Consider the following 21231-nt stretch of genomic DNA (forward strand, 5'->3'; position numbering starts at 1 on the left):
CCCTATTAAGTTTATGCAAATGGAAGAGACACGCCTGATCGATTTCAATAACTGTTGAAATTTTGGAACTATCCACCACCTGTAAAGGCATCATCAATTTCCAAGCCTGCGCGGAAAGTATATTTGAGGAGAATGGTTCTGTGGATGCCCCAGATGATTTAGAACTTAGATTTGTCCCAACTTTGGTAGAAGTGTACAATCCCGAGGTATACACCAAAAAATGCACCTGGTTTTGGATTTAAAAGATTTCTACTATTTTGCATCAGAATATTTCAGTTATGCCGTAAACGTTAAGCTTTCTGCTGTACTTACATACAAATATGCATGTGACACTGCTATCATTTCTTTGAGATCCAGAACTCTTGGAAACAGTAGCAACGCCGTGAACAACACTCTGCTTGAAATGCATAGTGAATACTAGGTGAAAGTAATCTGGACTATCTCAGAGATTGTCAAACGCATAAGGCAGTATTGGCCATGCTAAATGCAAAACCATGCGTATATACTAAAGCTGATGAATTTCGGGTCTTACCTAATTCTTAAAGGTTTTTTTGGCTGCATTTGCAAGAGATGTGTGGTCCAGATTAAACATATGCAAGGCGTCGGTTACCAGTGTATTTGGAGATGTAATAAAAATCGATTCTACCAAAAAAATAATTTCAACAATTACAGGAGATGCAAAAAAAGTCTGCAACTTGGGTGAGAAATGTTGATAATGAGTATGGTGATATCTTGCAAAGCATTGTAACATCATCAGAGTCAAATGGGTCTTTGCAACCTATGGCAGATGGCCTGTTGTCACGGTACAAAAAAACAGATGTTCCAACACCTATCCTTTTGTATACCGACAGAGATTATTGTAGTCTTAGTGGACCATCAAGGTTTCAGAGGTTGTTTCCATTCTTGGGACAGTTTGGAAGTTCGCTTGGATATTTGACACTTTATGAGAGGCATTGTGGTTGGCTGTACTTCCGGTCCCTTTGTCACCGCTTTCGGCGTGTATTTTTGAATGGGAAGAAGGTGATTACAAAAAGATAGTTGCTGCTAAGAAGGAAGAGCTTCAGATGAAAGGACAGTCGGTACCCTCGTTAAAAACAGTTACCAATGCAATAGCAAAAGATGCATTGGCCAGACATTGCATGAGATACGCGAGAGGTGCTTCAGTGGCCATAAAAAATAATTAAACACTTTATCTTACATATACTGGGTGTACTGACACTTAAGGTGTGCCATTGCTAAGGGAGAACATGGCAGAAATAAATAATGAGCAAAAGAAGCATATTGTTTGCATCCAAGACCCAGACATGCCATTATATACACAGGTGAAAATGGTCAAAAAAGGAGCTTCGTTTTTGCCATTGCACGGCTGTGCCAGAGAAAACATTTTATTAGAAACTTTTCACTGCCACCTGTTAAAGTTCATTCCAGGATCTTCTGGCAATGCAGTAAATTTTCAAGCGTATTCAATGGATGGATTGGTCAGACGGAACACCCTGAGGAAATACCAGGCAGAAGGTGCAGTGATTACGTTCCTTTGATGTTAATCTCGTTGTGAAATTTAACAAAATGCATTTGGATGTACGTAAAAAAACGTTTAACAACAAACCTGTTCCAAAAAAAGCAAGGAATGAAGTCCATGGTATGGAACATCTTTTTCGAAAAATTGACATAAGCTTTGTTAAGCTTACGTGGACAGTACCATCTAAAACGGGTGAGAGTTAGACGATGAGAGCATAGAGGTTAATGTCGACATCGATACTTCTGCTTTCAACCATTCAGTAAAGGACGTGGCTGATGAAGATGATGATGGGGCAGAAGAGATCGATGACACCACTAAAGAAATTCCAATTGGAATCATGTTGATACGTTGGCACAAGCTCTTTTAGCATCACATGCTTTTAGTAGTTCGGATGAAGATGCAGAAAAACACCAGTTTCTTCAATCAATTGGACGAATATGACAAAAAACCACTAACATTTACAACAGTTTACCCAAAACCAGTTAAAGGACGCTTCTGCACAGGGAAAAAGGAAGGTTTTACTGGTTTGGTACAAATAATGAGATCGTTTTTGCCTGGTGTATCCCCTGATCTTTTCCTATCAAAAGTAGGGTGGTTGATAGTCAGGAAGAACTAGTCAGCTAAAATGACGAGTCTACGGAACTTTAATGGGCAAAAAAATGTTTTCATATAACGCTTTCATAATATTTGTAGAATGGATTTACCTTGGGCCGCTTCCTTTTACTACTTAATCTAGTTGTATTTATCAAACATATTGGGGGAAGTCAGAGATTTTACAACATCAAAGTTAACCATCCTATCTTTTACACCTTTATGAACAAAGTTTGATTCGCTAGCATAAGACAAGTATTCGAAGTCATTGCAAAAGAGGAAGGTTTTTTTAGGTAAAAAGCTACCCTATAATAAATAAAGAACTGAAATTATGACAATAATTTTTGTCAACATATTTCAAAAATGTTATTTAACTACATGCTGATCACAAATTTTTAAAAATACATTATTGTAACTTTAAAGTGATGTTTTTGATCCTACATAAACCCCCGTTTTAAATATGCTACTTCGCGGAGCAGTCAACCCAGTTTGTATGTAAACAAACAGTTGTAGCGACAGAAGTCAAATTTGATCCATGCTCAAATTAACGTTAGAAAGAAAATTAAGACGGATTTGAAGAAGTTAAACTTAACTCCTGTTAAAAAAGTAAAAAGTGAATATTTAATATATAACTCGCGGTAAAGTAATTACGCAAAACTACATAAATTTATTTACACAAAGCCTGTGGGACAAGGTCAAAGGTAAGTTTATAGTCGAGAGGATATAAATGAATAATTCGAAGCGTTTCTCAATTATTTATATGGTCCTAAACTTTTCATTTCCGTCAATGTTGATTGGTGATGTTGTTAAAGTAATTAAGACAATGAAAAAAATTTCAGTGCTTTCCACTGCCACAAGCAATGTTATACTCATTGAAAAACTTGCGACAAATACGGGATTGTGATAAAGAAACTGATTAAGAAAATATCTCAACTATACCAGAGACGAGTACTGACTAGGCGTTGCTTCAAGTTTAAGGTCATCGTATAGAAGAAAAAATAAAATCAGTAGGTTCTTATTTAAAGAAAAGCAATCGTCTCCTACCTTCCAAAACGTACCATTCGTGTGAGGTTATTTAATAGTCAACACCTGTTGGATAATACTGATATTACTTTGTTCAACATCAGCGAGACCACCCTTAGACTCTGGTTCAAAGACAAAATTCGAGGAGAAGGGATCGTAACATTGTAAAAGGAAAACCTGTTCCTAAAGCTGTGCACATTTTAGTTGACACTCTGCCAGTTGTTTGTGACCGACCAAACTCAATGGAAGGTTTACAGAACCCTATTAAGTTTATGCAAATGGAAGAGACACGCCTGATCGATTTCAACAACTGTTGAAATTTTGGAACTATCCACCACCTGTAAAGGCATCATCAATTTCCAAGCCTGCGCGGAAAGTATATTTGAGGAGAATGGTTCTGTGGATGCCCCAGATGATGTAGAACTTAGATTTGTCCCAACTTTGGTAGAAGTGTACAATCCCGAGGTATACACCGAAAAATGCACCTGGTTTTGGATTTAAAAGATTTCTACTATTTTGCATCAGAATATTTCAGTTATGCCGTAAACGTTAAGCTTTCTGCTGTACTTACATACCAATATGCATGTGACACTGCTATCATTTCTTTGAGATCCAGAACTCTTGGAAACAGTAGCAACGCCGTGAAGAACACTCTGCTTGAAATGCATAGTGAATACTGGGTCAAAGTAATCTGGACTATCTCAGAGATTGTCAAACGCATAAGGCAGTATTGGCCATGCTAAATGCAAAACCATGCGTATATACTAAAGCTGGTGCATTTCGGGTCTTACCTAATTCTTAAAGGTTTTTTTGGCTGCATTTGCAAGAGATGTGTGGTCCAGATTAAACATATGCAAGGCGTCGGTTACCAGTGTATTTGGAGATGTAATAAAAATCGATTCTACCAAAAAAATAATTTCAACAATTACAGGAGATGCAAAAAAGTCTGCAAATTGGGTGAGAAATGTTGATAATGAGTATGGTGCTATCTTGCAAAGCATTGTAACATCATCAGAGTCAAATGGGTTTTTGCAACCTATGGCAGATGGCCTGTTGTCACGGTACAAAAAAACAGATGTTCCAACACCTATCCTTTTGTATACCGACAGAGATTATTGTAGTCTTAGTGGAACATCAAGGTTTCAGAGGTTGTTTCCATTCTTGGGACAGTTTGGAAGTTCGCTTGGATCTTTGACACTTTATGAGAGGCATTGTGGTTGGCTGTACTTCCGGTCCCTTTGTCACCGCTTTCGGCGTGTATTTTTGAATGGGAAGAAGGTGATTACAAAAATATAGTTGCTGCTAAGAAGGAAGAGCTTCAGATGAAAGGACAGTCGGTACCCTCGTTAAAAACAGTTACCAATGCAATAGCAAAAAATGCATTGGCCAGACATTGCATGAGATACGCGAGAGGTGCTTCAGTGGCCATAAAAAATAATTAAACACTTTATCCTTACATATACTGGGTGTACTGACACTTTAGGTGTGCCATTGCTAAGGGAGAACATGGCAGAAATAAATAATGAGCAAAAGAAGCATATTGTTTGCATCCAAGACCCAGACATGCCATTATATACTCAGGTGAAAATGGTCAAAAAAGGAGCTTCGTTCTTGCCATTGCACGGCTGTGCCAGAGAAAACATTTCATTAGAAACTTTTCACTGCCACCTGTTAAAGTTCATTCCAGGATCTTCTGGCAATGCAGTAAATTTTCAAGCGTATTCAATGGATGGATTGGTCAGACGGAACACCCTGAGGAAATACCAGGCAGAAGGTGCAGTGATTACGTTCCTTTGATGTTAATCTCGTTGTGAAATTTAACAAAATGCATTTGAATGTACGTAAAAAAACGTTTAACAACAAACCTGTTCCAAATAAAGCAAGAAATGAAGTCATTGGTATGGAACATCTTTTTCGAAAAATTGACATAAGCTTTGTTAAGCTTACGTGGACAGTACCATCTAAAACGGGTGAGAGTTAGACGATGAGAGCATAGAGGTTAATGTCGACATCGATACTTCTGCTTTCAACCATTCAGTAAAGGACGTGGCTGATGAAGATGATGATGGGGCAGAAGAGATCGATGACACCACTAAAGAAATTCCAATTGGAATCATGTTGATACGTTGGCACAAGCTCTTTTAGCATCACATGCTTTTAGTAGTTCGGATGAAGATGCAGAAAAACACCAGTTTCTTCAATCAATTGGACGAATATGACAAAAAACCACTAACATTTACAACAGTTTACCCAAAACCAGTTAAAGGACGCTTCTGCACAGGGAAAAAGGAAGGTTTTACTGGTTTGGTACAAATAATGAGATCGTTTTTGCCAGGTGCATCCCTTGATCTTTTCCTATCAAAAGTAGGGTGGTTGATAGTCAGGAAGAACTAGTCAGCTAAAATGACGAGTCTACGGAACTTTAGTGGGCAAAAAAATGTTTTCATATAACGCTTTCATAATATTTGTAGAATGGATTTACCTTGGGCCGCTTCCTTTTACTACTTAATCTAGTTGTATTTATCAAACATATTGGGGGAAGTCAGAGATTTTACAACATCAAAGTTAACCATCCTATCTTTTACACCTTTATGAACAAAGTTTGATTCGCTAGCATAAGACAAGTATTCGAAGTCATTGCAAAAGAGGAAGGTTTTTTTAGGTAAAAAGCTACCCTATAATAAATAAAGAACTGAAATTATGACAATAATTTTTGTCAACATATTTCAAAAATGTTATTTAACTACATGCTGATCACAAATTTTTAAAAATACATTATTGTAACTTTAAAGTGATGTTTTTGATCCTACATAAACCCCCGTTTTAAATATGCTACTTCGCGGAGCAGTCAACCCAGTTTGTATGTAAACAAACAGTTGTAGCGACAGAAGTCAAATTTGATCCATGCTCAAATTAACGTTAGAAAGAAAATTAAGACGGATTTGAAGAAGTTAAACTTAACTCCTGTTAAAAAAGTAAAAAGTGAATATTTAATATATAACTCGCGGTAAAGTAATTACGCAAAACTACATAAATTTATTTACACAAAGCCTGTGGGACAAGGTCAAAGGTAAGTTTATAGTCGAGAGGATATAAATGAATAATTCGAAGCGTTTCTCAATTATTTATATGGTCCTAAACTTAAATATTCTAACCTACGCTAACGGAGAAAGAAAACATGTTGGTGGTGATTTTTGGTGGATGAGAATAAGTGGCAACATTAGTATGTATTCTTATATTACAGATAATGCAGACGGTACTTACGAGACCCAATTTCAACTACCAGAGCCTGGTAGGTATGAGATAGAATTGACTTTAGAATTTAGTCAATGTGATGGACTTCGCGATCCTCCCGTATGGTGGTTTCGCGATGGAGATGGGCGTGGTAAACTCCAAAAAGCAAAGCTTGATACGGTCGATGACTTCATTGGAGAAAAAAAGAAGTTTAGTGTTAAAATGGAATCACGTGAACCAATCAAAATAATACCGAGAGTGAACATGAATGACTTAGCTTGCACTTATATTAATCCTAGACATGGCTACTGGAGGCTGTCTGGTGGTAAGAAGGAGTACATTGCTAAAATTAAACCAATAAAACAAAGAAATGTGACAGAAAGGAGAAATACACTTTGGGTTTATGGCGTACATTTCCGTCAATGTTGATTGGTGATGTTGTTAAAGTAATTAAGACAATGAAAAAAATTTCAGTGCTTTCCACTGCCACAAGCAATGTTATACTCATTGAAAAACTTCGCGACAAATACGGGATTGTGATAAAGAAACTGATTAAGAAAATATCTCAACTATACCAGAGGCGAGTACTGACTAGGCGTTGCTTCAAGTTTAAGGTCATCGTATAGAAGAAAAAATAAAATCAGTAGGTTCTTATTTAAAGAAAAGCAATCGTCTCCTACCTTCCAAAAAGTACCATTCGTGTGAGGTTATTTAATAGTCAACACCTGTTGGATAATACTGATATTACTTTGTTCAACATCAGCGAGACCACCCTTAGACTCTGGTTCAAAGACAAAATTCGAGGAGAAGGGATCGTAACATTGTAAAAGGAAAACCTGTTCCTAAAGCTGTGCACATTTTAGTTGACACTCTGCCAGTTGTTCGTGACCGACCAAACTCAATGGAAGGTTTACAGAACCCTATTAAGTTTATGCAAATGGAAGAGACACGCCTGATCGATTTCAATAACTGTTGAAATTTTGGAACTATCCACCACCTGTAAAGGCATCATCAATTTCCAAGCCTGCGCGGAAAGTATATTTGAGGAGAATGGTTCTGTGGATGCCCCAGATGATTTAGAACTTAGATTTGTCCCAACTTTGGTAGAAGTGTACAATCCCGAGGTATACACCAAAAAATGCACCTGGTTTTGGATTTAAAAGATTTCTACTATTTTGCATCAGAATATTTCAGTTATGCCGTAAACGTTAAGCTTTCTGCTGTACTTACATACAAATATGCATGTGACACTGCTATCATTTCTTTGAGATCCAGAACTCTTGGAAACAGTGGCAACGCCGTGAACAACACTCTGCTTGAAATGCATAGTGAATACTGGGTCAAAGTAATCTGGACTATCTCAGAGATTGTCAAACGCATAAGGCAGTATTGGCCATGCTAAATGCAAAACCATGCGTATATACTAAAGCTGGTGCATTTCGGGTCTTACCTAATTCTTAAAGGTTTTTTTGGCTGCATTTGCAAGAGATGTGTGGTCCAGATTAAACATATGCAAGGCGTCGGTTACCAGTGTATTTGGAGATGTAATAAAAATCGATTCTACCAAAAAAATAATTTCAACAATTACAGGAGGTGCAAAAAAAGTCTGCAACTTGGGTGAGAAATGTTGATAATGAGTATGGTGCTATCTTGCAAAGCATTGTAACATCATCAGAGTCAAATGGGTCTTTGCAACCTATGGCAGATGGCCTGTTGTCACGGTACAAAAAAACAGATGTTCCAACACCTATCCTTTTGTATACCGACAGAGATTATTGTAGTCTTAGTGGACCATCAAGGTTTCAGAGGTTGTTTCCATTCTTGGGACAGTTTGGAAGTTCGCTTGGATATTTGACACTTTATGAGAGGCATTGTGGTTGGCTGTACTTCCGGTCCCTTTGTCACCGCTTTCGGCGTGTATTTTTGAATGGGAAGATGGTGATTACAAAAAGATAGTTGCTGCTAAGAAGGAAGAGCTTCAGATGAAAGGACAGTCGGTACCCTCGTTAAAAACAGTTACCAATGCAATAGCAAAAGATGCATTGGCCAGACATTGCATGAGATACGCGAGAGGTGCTTCAGTGGCCATAAAAAATAATTAAACACTTTATCTTACATATACTGGGTGTACTGACACTTAAGGTGTGCCATTGCTAAGGGAGAACATGGCAGAAATACATAATGAGCAAAAGAAGCATAATGTTTGCATCCAAGACCCAGACATGCCATTATATACTCAGGTGAAAATGGTCAAAAAAGGAGCTTCGTTTTTGCCATTGCACGGCTGTGCCAGAGAAAACATTTCATTAGAAACTTTTCACTGCCACCTGTTAAAGTTCATTCCAGGATCTTCTGGCAATGCAGTAAATTTTCAAGCGTATTCAATGGATGGATTGGTCAGACGGAACACCCTGAGGAAATACCAGGCAGAAGGTGCAGTGATTACGTTCCTTTGATGTTAATCTCGTTGTGAAATTTAACAAAATGCATTTGGATGTACGTAAAAAAACGTTTAACAACAAACCTGTTCCAAATAACGCAAGGAATGAAGTCAATGGTATGGAACATCTTTTTCGAAAAATTGACATAAGCTTTGTTAAGCTTACGTGGACAGTACCATCTAAAACGGGTGAGAGTTAGACGATGAGAGCATAGAGGTTAATATCGACATCGATACTTCTGCTTTCAACCATTCAGTAAAGGACGTGGCTGATGAAGATGATGATGGGGCAGAAGAGATCGATGACACCACTAAAGAAATTCCAATTGGAATCATGTTGATACGTTGGCACAAGCTCTTTTAGCATCACATGCTTTTAGTAGTTCGGATGAAGATGCAGAAAAACACCAGTTTCTTCAATCAATTGGACGAATATGACAAAAAACCACTAACATTTACAACAGTTTACCCAAAACCAGTTAAAGGACGCTTCTGCACAAAGAAAAAGGAAGGTTTTACTGGTTTGGTACAAATAATGAGATCGTTTTTGCCTGGTGTATCCCCTGATCTTTTCCTATCAAAAGTAGGGTGGTTGATAGTCAGGAAGAACTAGTCAGCTAAAATGACGAGTCTACGGAACTTTAGTGGGCAAAAAAATGTTTTCATATAACGCTTTCATAATATTAGTAGAATGGATTTACCTTGGGCCGCTTCCTTTTACTACTTAATCTAGTTGTATTTATCAAACATATTGGGGGAAGTCAGAGATTTTACAACATCAAAGTTAACCATCCTATCTTTTACACCTTTATGAACAAAGTTTGATTCGCTAGCATAAGACAAGTGTTCGAAGTCATTGCAAAAGAGGAAGGTTTTTTTAGGTAAAAAGCTACCCTATAATAAATAAAGAACTGAAATTATGACAATAATTTTTGTCAACATATTTCAAAAATGTTATTTAACTACATGCTGATCACAAATTTTTAAAAATACATTATTGTAACTTTAAAGTGATGTTTTTGATCCTACATAAACCCCCGTTTTAAATATGCTACTTCGCGGAGCAGTCAACCCAGTTTGTATGTAAACAAACAGTTGTAGCGACAGAAGTCAAATTTGATCCATGCTCAAATTAACGTTAGAAAGAAAATTAAGACGGATTTGAAGAAGTTAAACTTAACTCCTGTTAAAAAAGTAAAAAGTGAATATTTAATATATAACTCGCGGTAAAGTAATTACGCAAAACTACATAAATTTATTTACACAAAGCCTGTGGGACAAGGTCAAAGGTAAGTTTATAGTCGAGAGGATATAAATGAATAATTCGAAGCGTTTCTCAATTATTTATATGGTCCTAAACTTTTCATTTCCGTCAATGTTGATTGGTGATGTTGTTAAAGTAATTAAGACAATGAAAAAAATTTCAGTGCTTTCCACTGCCACAAGCAATGTTATACTCATTGAAAAACTTGCGACAAATACGGGATTGTGATAAAGAAACTGATTAAGAAAATATCTCAACTATACCAGAGACGAGTACTGACTAGGCGTTGCTTCAAGTTTAAGGTCATCGTATAGAAGAAAAAATAAAATCAGTAGGTTCTTATTTAAAGAAAAGCAATCGTCTCCTACCTTCCAAAACGTACCATTCGTGTGAGGTTATTTAATAGTCAACACCTGTTGGATAATACTGATATTACTTTGTTCAACATCAGCGAGACCACCCTTAGACTCTGGTTCAAAGACAAAATTCGAGGAGAAGGGATCGTAACATTGTAAAAGGAAAACCTGTTCCTAAAGCTGTGCACATTTTAGTTGACACTCTGCCAGTTGTTTGTGACCGACCAAACTCAATGGAAGGTTTACAGAACCCTATTAAGTTTATGCAAATGGAAGAGACACGCCTGATCGATTTCAACAACTGTTGAAATTTTGGAACTATCCACCACCTGTAAAGGCATCATCAATTTCCAAGCCTGCGCGGAAAGTATATTTGAGGAGAATGGTTCTGTGGATGCCCCAGATGATGTAGAACTTAGATTTGTCCCAACTTTGGTAGAAGTGTACAATCCCGAGGTATACACCGAAAAATGCACCTGGTTTTGGATTTAAAAGATTTCTACTATTTTGCATCAGAATATTTCAGTTATGCCGTAAACGTTAAGCTTTCTGCTGTACTTACATACCAATATGCATGTGACACTGCTATCATTTCTTTGAGATCCAGAACTCTTGGAAACAGTAGCAACGCCGTGAAGAACACTCTGCTTGAAATGCATAGTGAATACTGGGTCAAAGTAATCTGGACTATCTCAGAGATTGTCAAACGCATAAGGCAGTATTGGCCATGCTAAATGCAAAACCATGCGTATATACTAAAGCTAGTGCATTTCGGGTCTTACCTAATTCTTAAAGGTTTTTTTGGCTGCATTTGCAAGAGATGTGTGGTCCAGATTAAACATATGCAAGGCGTCGGTTACCAGTGTATTTGGAGATGTAATAAAAATCGATTCTACCAAAAAAATAATTTCAACAATTACAGGAGATGCAAAAAAGTCTGCAAATTGGGTGAGAAATGTTGATAATGAGTATGGTGCTATCTTGCAAAGCATTGTAACATCATCAGAGTCAAATGGGTTTTTGCAACCTATGGCAGATGGCCTGTTGTCACGGTACAAAAAAACAGATGTTCCAACACCTATCCTTTTGTATACCGACAGAGATTATTGTAGTCTTAGTGGAACATCAAGGTTTCAGAGGTTCTTTCCATTCTTGGGACAGTTTGGAAGTTCGCTTGGATCTTTGACACTTTATGAGAGGCATTGTGGTTGGCTGTACTTCCGGTCCCTTTGTCACCGCTTTCGGCGTGTATTTTTGAATGGGAAGAAGGTGATTACAAAAATATAGTTGCTGCTAAGAAGGAAGAGCTTCAGATGAAAGGACAGTCGGTACCCTCGTTAAAAACAGTTACCAATGCAATAGCAAAAAATGCATTGGCCAGACATTGCATGAGATACGCGAGAGGTGCTTCAGTGGCCATAAAAAATAATTAAACACTTTATCCTTACATATACTGGGTGTACTGACACTTTAGGTGTGCCATTGCTAAGGGAGAACATGGCAGAAATAAATAATGAGCAAAAGAAGCATATTGTTTGCATCCAAGACCCAGACATGCCATTATATACTCAGGTGAAAATGGTCAAAAAAGGAGCTTCGTTCTTGCCATTGCACGGCTGTGCCAGAGAAAACATTTCATTAGAAACTTTTCACTGCCACCTGTTAAAGTTCATTCCAGGATCTTCTGGCAATGCAGTAAATTTTCAAGCGTATTCAATGGATGGATTGGTCAGACGGAACACCCTGAGGAAATACCAGGCAGAAGGTGCAGTGATTACGTTCCTTTGATGTTAATCTCGTTGTGAAATTTAACAAAATGCATTTGAATGTACGTAAAAAAACGTTTAACAAGAAACCTGTTCCAAATAAAGCAAGAAATGAAGTCATTGGTATGGAACATCTTTTTCGAAAAATTGACATAAGCTTTGTTAAGCTTACGTGGACAGTACCATCTAAAACGGGTGAGAGTTAGACGATGAGAGCATAGAGGTTAATGTCGACATCGATACTTCTGCTTTCAACCATTCAGTAAAGGACGTGGCTGATGAAGATGATGATGGGGCAGAAGAGATCGATGACACCACTAAAGAAATTCCAATTGGAATCATGTTGATACGTTGGCACAAGCTCTTTTAGCATCACATGCTTTTAGTAGTTCGGATGAAGATGCAGAAAAACACCAGTTTCTTCAATCAATTGGACGAATATGACAAAAAACCACTAACATTTACAACAGTTTACCCAAAACCAGTTAAAGGACGCTTCTGCACAGGGAAAAAGGAAGGTTTTACTGGTTTGGTACAAATAATGAGATCGTTTTTGCCAGGTGCATCCCTTGATCTTTTCCTATCAAAAGTAGGGTGGTTGATAGTCAGGAAGAACTAGTCAGCTAAAATGACGAGTCTACGGAACTTTAGTGGGCAAAAAAATGTTTTCATATAACGCTTTCATAATATTTGTAGAATGGATTTACCTTGGGCCGCTTCCTTTTACTACTTAATCTAGTTGTATTTATCAAACATATTGGGGGAAGTCAGAGATTTTACAACATCAAAGTTAACCATCCTATCTTTTACACCTTTATGAACAAAGTTTGATTCGCTAGCATAAGACAAGTATTCGAAGTCATTGCAAAAGAGGAAGGTTTTTTTAGGTAAAAAGCTACCCTATAATAAATAAAGAACTGAAATTATGACAATAATTTTTGTCAACATATTTCAAAAATGTTATTTAACTACATGCTGATCACAAATTTTTAAAAATACATTATTGTAACTTTAAAGTGATGTTTTTGATCCTACATAAACCCCCGTTTTAAATATGCTACTTCGCGGAGCAGTCAACCCAGTTTGTATGTAAACAAACAGTTGTAGCGACAGAAGTCAAATTTGATCCATGCTCAAATTAACGTTAGAAAGAAAATTAAGACGGATTTGAAGAAGTTAAACTTAACTCCTGTTAAAAAAGTAAAAAGTGAATATTTAATATATAACTCGCGGTAAAGTAATTACGCAAAACTACATAAATTTATTTACACAAAGCCTGTGGGACAAGGTCAAAGGTAAGTTTATAGTCGAGAGGATATAAATGAATAATTCGAAGCGTTTCTCAATTATTTATATGGTCCTAAACTTAAATATTCTAACCTACGCTAACGGAGAAAGAAAACATGTTGGTGGTGATTTTTGGTGGATGAGAATAAGTGGCAACATTAGTATGTATTCTTATATTACAGATAATGCAGACGGTACTTACGAGACCCAATTTCAACTACCAGAGCCTGGTAGGTATGAGATAGAATTGACTTTAGAATTTAGTCAATGTGATGGACTTCGCGATCCTCCCGTATGGTGGTTTCGCGATGGAGATGGGCGTGGTAAACTCCAAAAAGCAAAGCTTGATACGGTCGATGACTTCATTGGAGAAAAAAAGAAGTTTAGTGTTAAAATGGAATCACGTGAACCAATCAAAATAATACCGAGAGTGAACATGAATGACTTAGCTTGCACTTATATTAATCCTAGACATGGCTACTGGAGGCTGTCTGGTGGTAAGAAGGAGTACATTGCTAAAATTAAACCAATAAAACAAAGAAATGTGACAGAAAGGAGAAATACACTTTGGGTTTATGGCGTACATTTCCGTCAATGTTGATTGGTGATGTTGTTAAAGTAATTAAGACAATGAAAAAAATTTCAGTGCTTTCCACTGCCACAAGCAATGTTATACTCATTGAAAAACTTCGCGACAAATACGGGATTGTGATAAAGAAACTGATTAAGAAAATATCTCAACTATACCAGAGGCGAGTACTGACTAGGCGTTGCTTCAAGTTTAAGGTCATCGTATAGAAGAAAAAATAAAATCAGTAGGTTCTTATTTAAAGAAAAGCAATCGTCTCCTACCTTCCAAAAAGTACCATTCGTGTGAGGTTATTTAATAGTCAACACCTGTTGGATAATACTGATATTACTTTGTTCAACATCAGCGAGACCACCCTTAGACTCTGGTTCAAAGACAAAATTCGAGGAGAAGGGATCGTAACATTGTAAAAGGAAAACCTGTTCCTAAAGCTGTGCACATTTTAGTTGACACTCTGCCAGTTGTTTGTGACCGACCAAACTCAATGGAAGGTTTACAGAACCCTATTAAGTTTATGCAAATGGAAGAGACACGCCTGATCGATTTCAATAACTGTTGAAATTTTGGAACTATCCACCACCTGTAAAGGCATCATCAATTTCCAAGCCTGCGCGGAAAGTATATTTGAGGAGAATGGTTCTGTGGATGCCCCAGATGATTTAGAACTTAGATTTGTCCCAACTTTGGTAGAAGTGTACAATCCCGAGGTATACACCAAAAAATGCACCTGGTTTTGGATTTAAAAGATTTCTACTATTTTGCATCAGAATATTTCAGTTATGCCGTAAACGTTAAGCTTTCTGCTGTACTTACATACAAATATGCATGTGACACTGCTATCATTTCTTTGAGATCCAGAACTCTTGGAAACAGTGGCAACGCCGTGAACAACACTCTGCTTGAAATGCATAGTGAATACTGGGTCAAAGTAATCTGGACTATCTCAGAGATTGTCAAACGCATAAGGCAGTATTGGCCATGCTAAATGCAAAACCATGCGTATATACTAAAGCTGGTGCATTTCGGGTCTTACCTAATTCTTAAAGGTTTTTTTGGCTGCATTTGCAAGAGATGTGTGGTCCAGATTAAACATATGCAAGGCGTCGGTTACCAGTGTATTTGGAGATGTAATAAAAATCGATTCTACCAAAAAAATAATTTCAACAATTACAGGAGGTGCAAAAAAAGTCTGCAACTTGGGTGAGAAATGTTGATAATGAGTATGGTGCTATCTTGCAAAGCATTGTAACATCATCAGAGTCAAATGGGTCTTTGCAACCTATGGCAGATGGCCTGTTGTCACGGTACAAAAAAACAGATGTTCCAACACCTATCCTTTTGTATACCGACAGAGATTATTGTAGTCTTAGTGGACCATCAAGGTTTCAGAGGTTGTTTCCATTTTTGGGACAGTTTGGAAGTTCGCTTGGATATTTGACACTTTATGAGAGGCATTGTGGTTGGCTGTACTTCCGGTCCCTTTGTCACCGCTTTCGGCGTGTATTTTTGAATGGGAAGATGGTGATTACAAAAAGATAGTTGCTGCTAAGAAGGAAGAGCTTCAGATGAAAGGACAGTCGGTACCCTCGTTAAAAACAGTTACCAATGCAATAGCAAAAGATGCATTGGCCAGACATTGCATGAGATACGCGAGAGGTGCTTCAGTGGCCATAAAAAATAATTAAACACTTTATCTTACATATACTGGGTGTACTGACACTTAAGGTGTGCCATTGCTAAGGGAGAACATGGCAGAAATACATAATGAGCAAAAGAAGCATAATGTTTGCATCCAAGACCCAGACATGCCATTATATACTCAGGTGAAAATGGTCAAAAAAGGAGCTTCGTTTTTGCCATTGCACGGCTGTGCCAGAGAAAACATTTCATTAGAAACTTTTCACTGCCACCTGTTAAAGTTCATTCCAGGATCTTCTGGCAATGCAGTAAATTTTCAAGCGTATTCAATGGATGGATTGGTCAGACGGAACACCCTGAGGAAATACCAGGCAGAAGGTGCAGTGATTACGTTCCTTTGATGTTAATCTCGTTGTGAAATTTAACAAAATGCATTTGGATGTACGTAAAAAAACGTTTAACAACAAACCTGTTCCAAATAACGCAAGGAATGAAGTCAATGGTATGGAACATCTTTTTCGAAAAATTGACATAAGCTTTGTTAAGCTTACGTGGACAGTACCATCTAAAACGGGTGAGAGTTAGACGATGAGAGCATAGAGGTTAATATCGACATCGATACTTCTGCTTTCAACCATTCAGTAAAGGACGTGGCTGATGAAGATGATGATGGGGCAGAAGAGATCGATGACACCACTAAAGAAATTCCAATTGGAATCATGTTGATACGTTGGCACAAGCTCTTTTAGCATCACATGCTTTTAGTAGTTCGGATGAAGATGCAGAAAAACACCAGTTTCTTCAATCAATTGGACGAATATGACAAAAAACCACTAACATTTACAACAGTTTACCCAAAACCAGTTAAAGGACGCTTCTGCACAGGGAAAAAGGAAGGTTTTACTGGTTTGGTACAAATAATGAGATCGTTTTTGCCAGGTGCATCCCTTGATCTTTTCCTATCAAAAGTAGGGTGGTTGATAGTCAGGAAGAACTAGTCAGCTAAAATGACGAGTCTACGGAACTTTAGTGGGCAAAAAAATGTTTTCATATAACGCTTTCATAATATTTGTAGAATGGATTTACCTTGGGCCGCTTCCTTTTACTACTTAATCTAGTTGTATTTATCAAACATATTGGGGGAAGTCAGAGATTTTACAACATCAAAGTTAACCATCCTATCTTTTACACCTTTATGAACAAAGTTTGATTCGCTAGCATAAGACAAGTATTCGAAGTCATTGCAAAAGAGGAAGGTTTTTTTAGGTAAAAAGCTACCCTATAATAAATAAAGAACTGAAATTATGACAATAATTTTTGTCAACATATTTCAAAAATGTTATTTAACTACATGCTGATCACAAATTTTTAAAAATACATTATTGTAACTTTAAAGTGATGTTTTTGATCCTACATAAACCCCCGTTTTAAATATGCTACTTCGCGGAGCAGTCAACCCAGTTTGTATGTAAACAAACAGTTGTAGCGACAGAAGTCAAATTTGATCCATGCTCAAATTAACGTTAGAAAGAAAATTAAGACGGATTTGAAGAAGTTAAACTTAACTCCTGTTAAAAAAGTAAAAAGTGAATATTTAATATATAACTCGCGGTAAAGTAATTACGCAAAACTACATAAATTTATTTACACAAAGCCTGTGGGACAAGGTCAAAGGTAAGTTTATAGTCGAGAGGATATAAATGAATAATTCGAAGCGTTTCTCAATTATTTATATGGTCCTAAACTTAAATATTCTAACCTACGCTAACGGAGAAAGAAAACATGTTGGTGGTGATTTTTGGTGGATGAGAATAAGTGGCAACATTAGTATGTATTCTTATATTACAGATAATGCAGACGGTACTTACGAGACCCAATTTCAACTACCAGAGCCTGGTAGGTATGAGATAGAATTGACTTTAGAATTTAGTCAATGTGATGGACTTCGCGATCCTCCCGTATGGTGGTTTCGCGATGGAGATGGGCGTGGTAAACTCCAAAAAGCAAAGCTTGATACGGTCGATGACTTCATTGGAGAAAAAAAGAAGTTTAGTGTTAAAATGGAATCACGTGAACCAATCAAAATAATACCGAGAGTGAACATGAATGACTTAGCTTGCACTTATATTAATCCTAGACATGGCTACTGGAGGCTGTCTGGTGGTAAGAAGGAGTACATTGCTAAAATTAAACCAATAAAACAAAGAAATGTGACAGAAAGGAGAAATACACTTTGGGTTTATGGCGTACATTTCCGTCAATGTTGATTGGTGATGTTGTTAAAGTAATTAAGACAATGAAAAAAATTTCAGTGCTTTCCACTGCCACAAGCAATGTTATACTCATTGAAAAACTTCGCGACAAATACGGGATTGTGATAAAGAAACTGATTAAGAAAATATCTCAACTATACCAGAGGCGAGTACTGACTAGGCGTTGCTTCAAGTTTAAGGTCATCGTATAGAAGAAAAAATAAAATCAGTAGGTTCTTATTTAAAGAAAAGCAATCGTCTCCTACCTTCCAAAAAGTACCATTCGTGTGAGGTTATTTAATAGTCAACACCTGTTGGATAATACTGATATTACTTTGTTCAACATCAGCGAGACCACCCTTAGACTCTGGTTCAAAGACAAAATTCGAGGAGAAGGGATCGTAACATTGTAAAAGGAAAACCTGTTCCTAAAGCTGTGCACATTTTAGTTGACACTCTGCCAGTTGTTTGTGACCGACCAAACTCAATGGAAGGTTTACAGAACCCTATTAAGTTTATGCAAATGGAAGAGACACGCCTGATCGATTTCAATAACTGTTGAAATTTTGGAACTATCCACCACCTGTAAAGGCATCATCAATTTCCAAGCCTGCGCGGAAAGTATATTTGAGGAGAATGGTTCTGTGGATGCCCCAGATGATTTAGAACTTAGATTTGTCCCAACTTTGGTAGAAGTGTACAATCCCGAGGTATACACCAAAAAATGCACCTGGTTTTGGATTTAAAAGATTTCTACTATTTTGCATCAGAATATTTCAGTTATGCCGTAAACGTTAAGCTTTCTGCTGTACTTACATACAAATATGCATGTGACACTGCTATCATTTCTTTGAGATCCAGAACTCTTGGAAACAGTAGCAACGCCGTGAAGAACACTCTGCTTGAAATGCATAGTGAATACTGGGTCAAAGTAATCTGGACTATCTCAGAGATTGTCAAACGCATAAGGCAGTATTGGCCATGCTAAATGCAAAACCATGCGTATATACTAAAGCTGGTGCATTTCGGGTCTTACCTAATTCTTAAAGGTTTTTTTGGCTGCATTTGCAAGAGATGTGTGGTCCAGATTAAACATATGCAAGGCGTCGGTTACCAGTGTATTTGGAGATGTAATAAAAATCGATTCTACCAAAAAAATAATTTCAACAATTACAGGAGATGCAAAAAAGTCTGCAAATTGGGTGAGAAATGTTGATAATGAGTATGGTGCTATCTTGCAAAGCATTGTAACATCATCAGAGTCAAATGGGTCTTTGCAACCTATGGCAGATGGCCTGTTGTCACGGTACAAAAAAACAGATGTTCCAACACCTATCCTTTTGTATACCGACAGAGATTATTGTAGTCTTAGTGGAACATCAAGGTTTCAGAGGTTGTTTCCATTCTTGGGATAGTTTGGAAGTTCGCTTGGATATTTGACACTTTATGAGAGGCATTGTGGTTGGCTGTACTTCCGGTCCCTTTGTCACCGCTTTCGGCGTGTATTTTTGAATGGGAAGAAGGTGATTACAAAAATATAGTTGCTGCTAAGAAGGAAGAGCTTCAGATGAAAGGACAGTCGGTACCCTCGTTAAAAACAGTTACCAATGCAATAGCAAAAAATGCATTGGCCAGACATTGCATGAGATACGCGAGAGGTGCTTCAGTGGCCATAAAAAATAATTAAACACTTTATCCTTACATATACTGGGTGTACTGACACTTTAGGTGTGCCATTGCTAAGGGAGAACATGGCAGAAATAAATAATGAGCAAAAGAAGCATATTGTTTGCATCCAAGACCCAGACATGCCATTATATACTCAGGTGAAAATGGTCAAAAAAGGAGCTTCGTTCTTGCCATTGCACGGCTGTGCCAGAGAAAACATTTCATTAGAAACTTTTCACTGCCACCTGTTAAAGTTCATTCCAGGATCTTCTGGCAATGCAGTAAATTTTCAAGCGTATTCAATGGATGGATTGGTCAGACGGAACACCCTGAGGAAATACCAGGCAGAAGGTGCAGTGATTACGTTCCTTTGATGTTAATCTCGTTGTGAAATTTAACAAAATGCATTTGGATGTACGTAAAAAAACGTTTAACAACAAACCTGTTCCAAATAAAGCAAGGAATGAAGTCATTGGTATGGAACATCTTTTTCGAAAAATTGACATAAGCTTTGTTAAGCTTACGTGGACAGTACCATCTAAAACGGGTGAGAGTTAGACGATGAGAGCATAGAGGTTAATGTCGACATCGATACTTCTGCTTTCAACCATTCAGTAAAGGACGTGGCTGATGAAGATGATGATGGGGCAGAAGAGATCGATGACACCACTAAAGAAATTCCAATTGGAATCATGTTGATACGTTGGCACAAGCTCTTTTAGCATCACATGCTTTTAGTAGTTCGGATGAAGATGCAGAAAAACACCAGTTTCTTCAATCAATTGGACGAATATGACAAAAAACCACTAACATTTACAACAGTTTACCCAAAACCAGTTAAAGGACGCTTCTGCACAGGGAAAAAGGAAGGTTTTACTGGTTTGGTACAAATAATGAGATCGTTTTTGCCAGGTGCATCCCCTGCTCTTTTCCTATTTTCTGACAAGTACAAATTACCCTTTTCGTTTTTTGGTTTATAGTTTAATACTTAGTGAAACCATAACTAATGAGCAAGCGCAGACAGTGTACTTTCGGCAGCTTAATAATACGTTATTGCTTTTTGCTAAGAAAAGCTTTAAATCTGTGCATAATACAGAATTACAGCACAAAATAGTTTTGCCAAAAAGAAAAGATAGTGATAATTACTCTTGATGATGTATATTTGGATGCGTTAATAATAATGATAATTCCAATATAATTTTATGTAATTCTTTCGCCACTTTCAGCAAAACTGTAGAAATTTGTCAACATATCATTACGTTTTTGCAACTGTAAAATAATTGGCGTGTGTTTGTAGCTTTGTCTCACGGAACAAGATGTCGTTTTCTTGCCTCACTTTATTTGTGGGAAACTGTTTTTCTGCCTTGGAAAGTTGGCTGATTACATGGACACTGGTACAACTTTTAATTAAGAAAACGTCACTTGAATCCACGAAAAATAACACGCTTATGGCCAAAAAAATCTACCTAATCCTTTTAAAAATGAATTCCTGGTACATAACCAGTATGGAAAGAAATCCTTTTTTTAGTTCCTGTTTGTACATCATTTAATTCATCTATAGAGGGTGACTGAAGTAGTCTCTTTTGTTTTCAACAACGAAAAGC

The sequence above is a fragment of the Hydractinia symbiolongicarpus genome, chromosome 14 (assembly GCF_029227915.1).
Source record: "Hydractinia symbiolongicarpus strain clone_291-10 chromosome 14, HSymV2.1, whole genome shotgun sequence".
In the NCBI taxonomy this organism is placed as follows: Eukaryota; Metazoa; Cnidaria; class Hydrozoa; order Anthoathecata; family Hydractiniidae; genus Hydractinia; species Hydractinia symbiolongicarpus.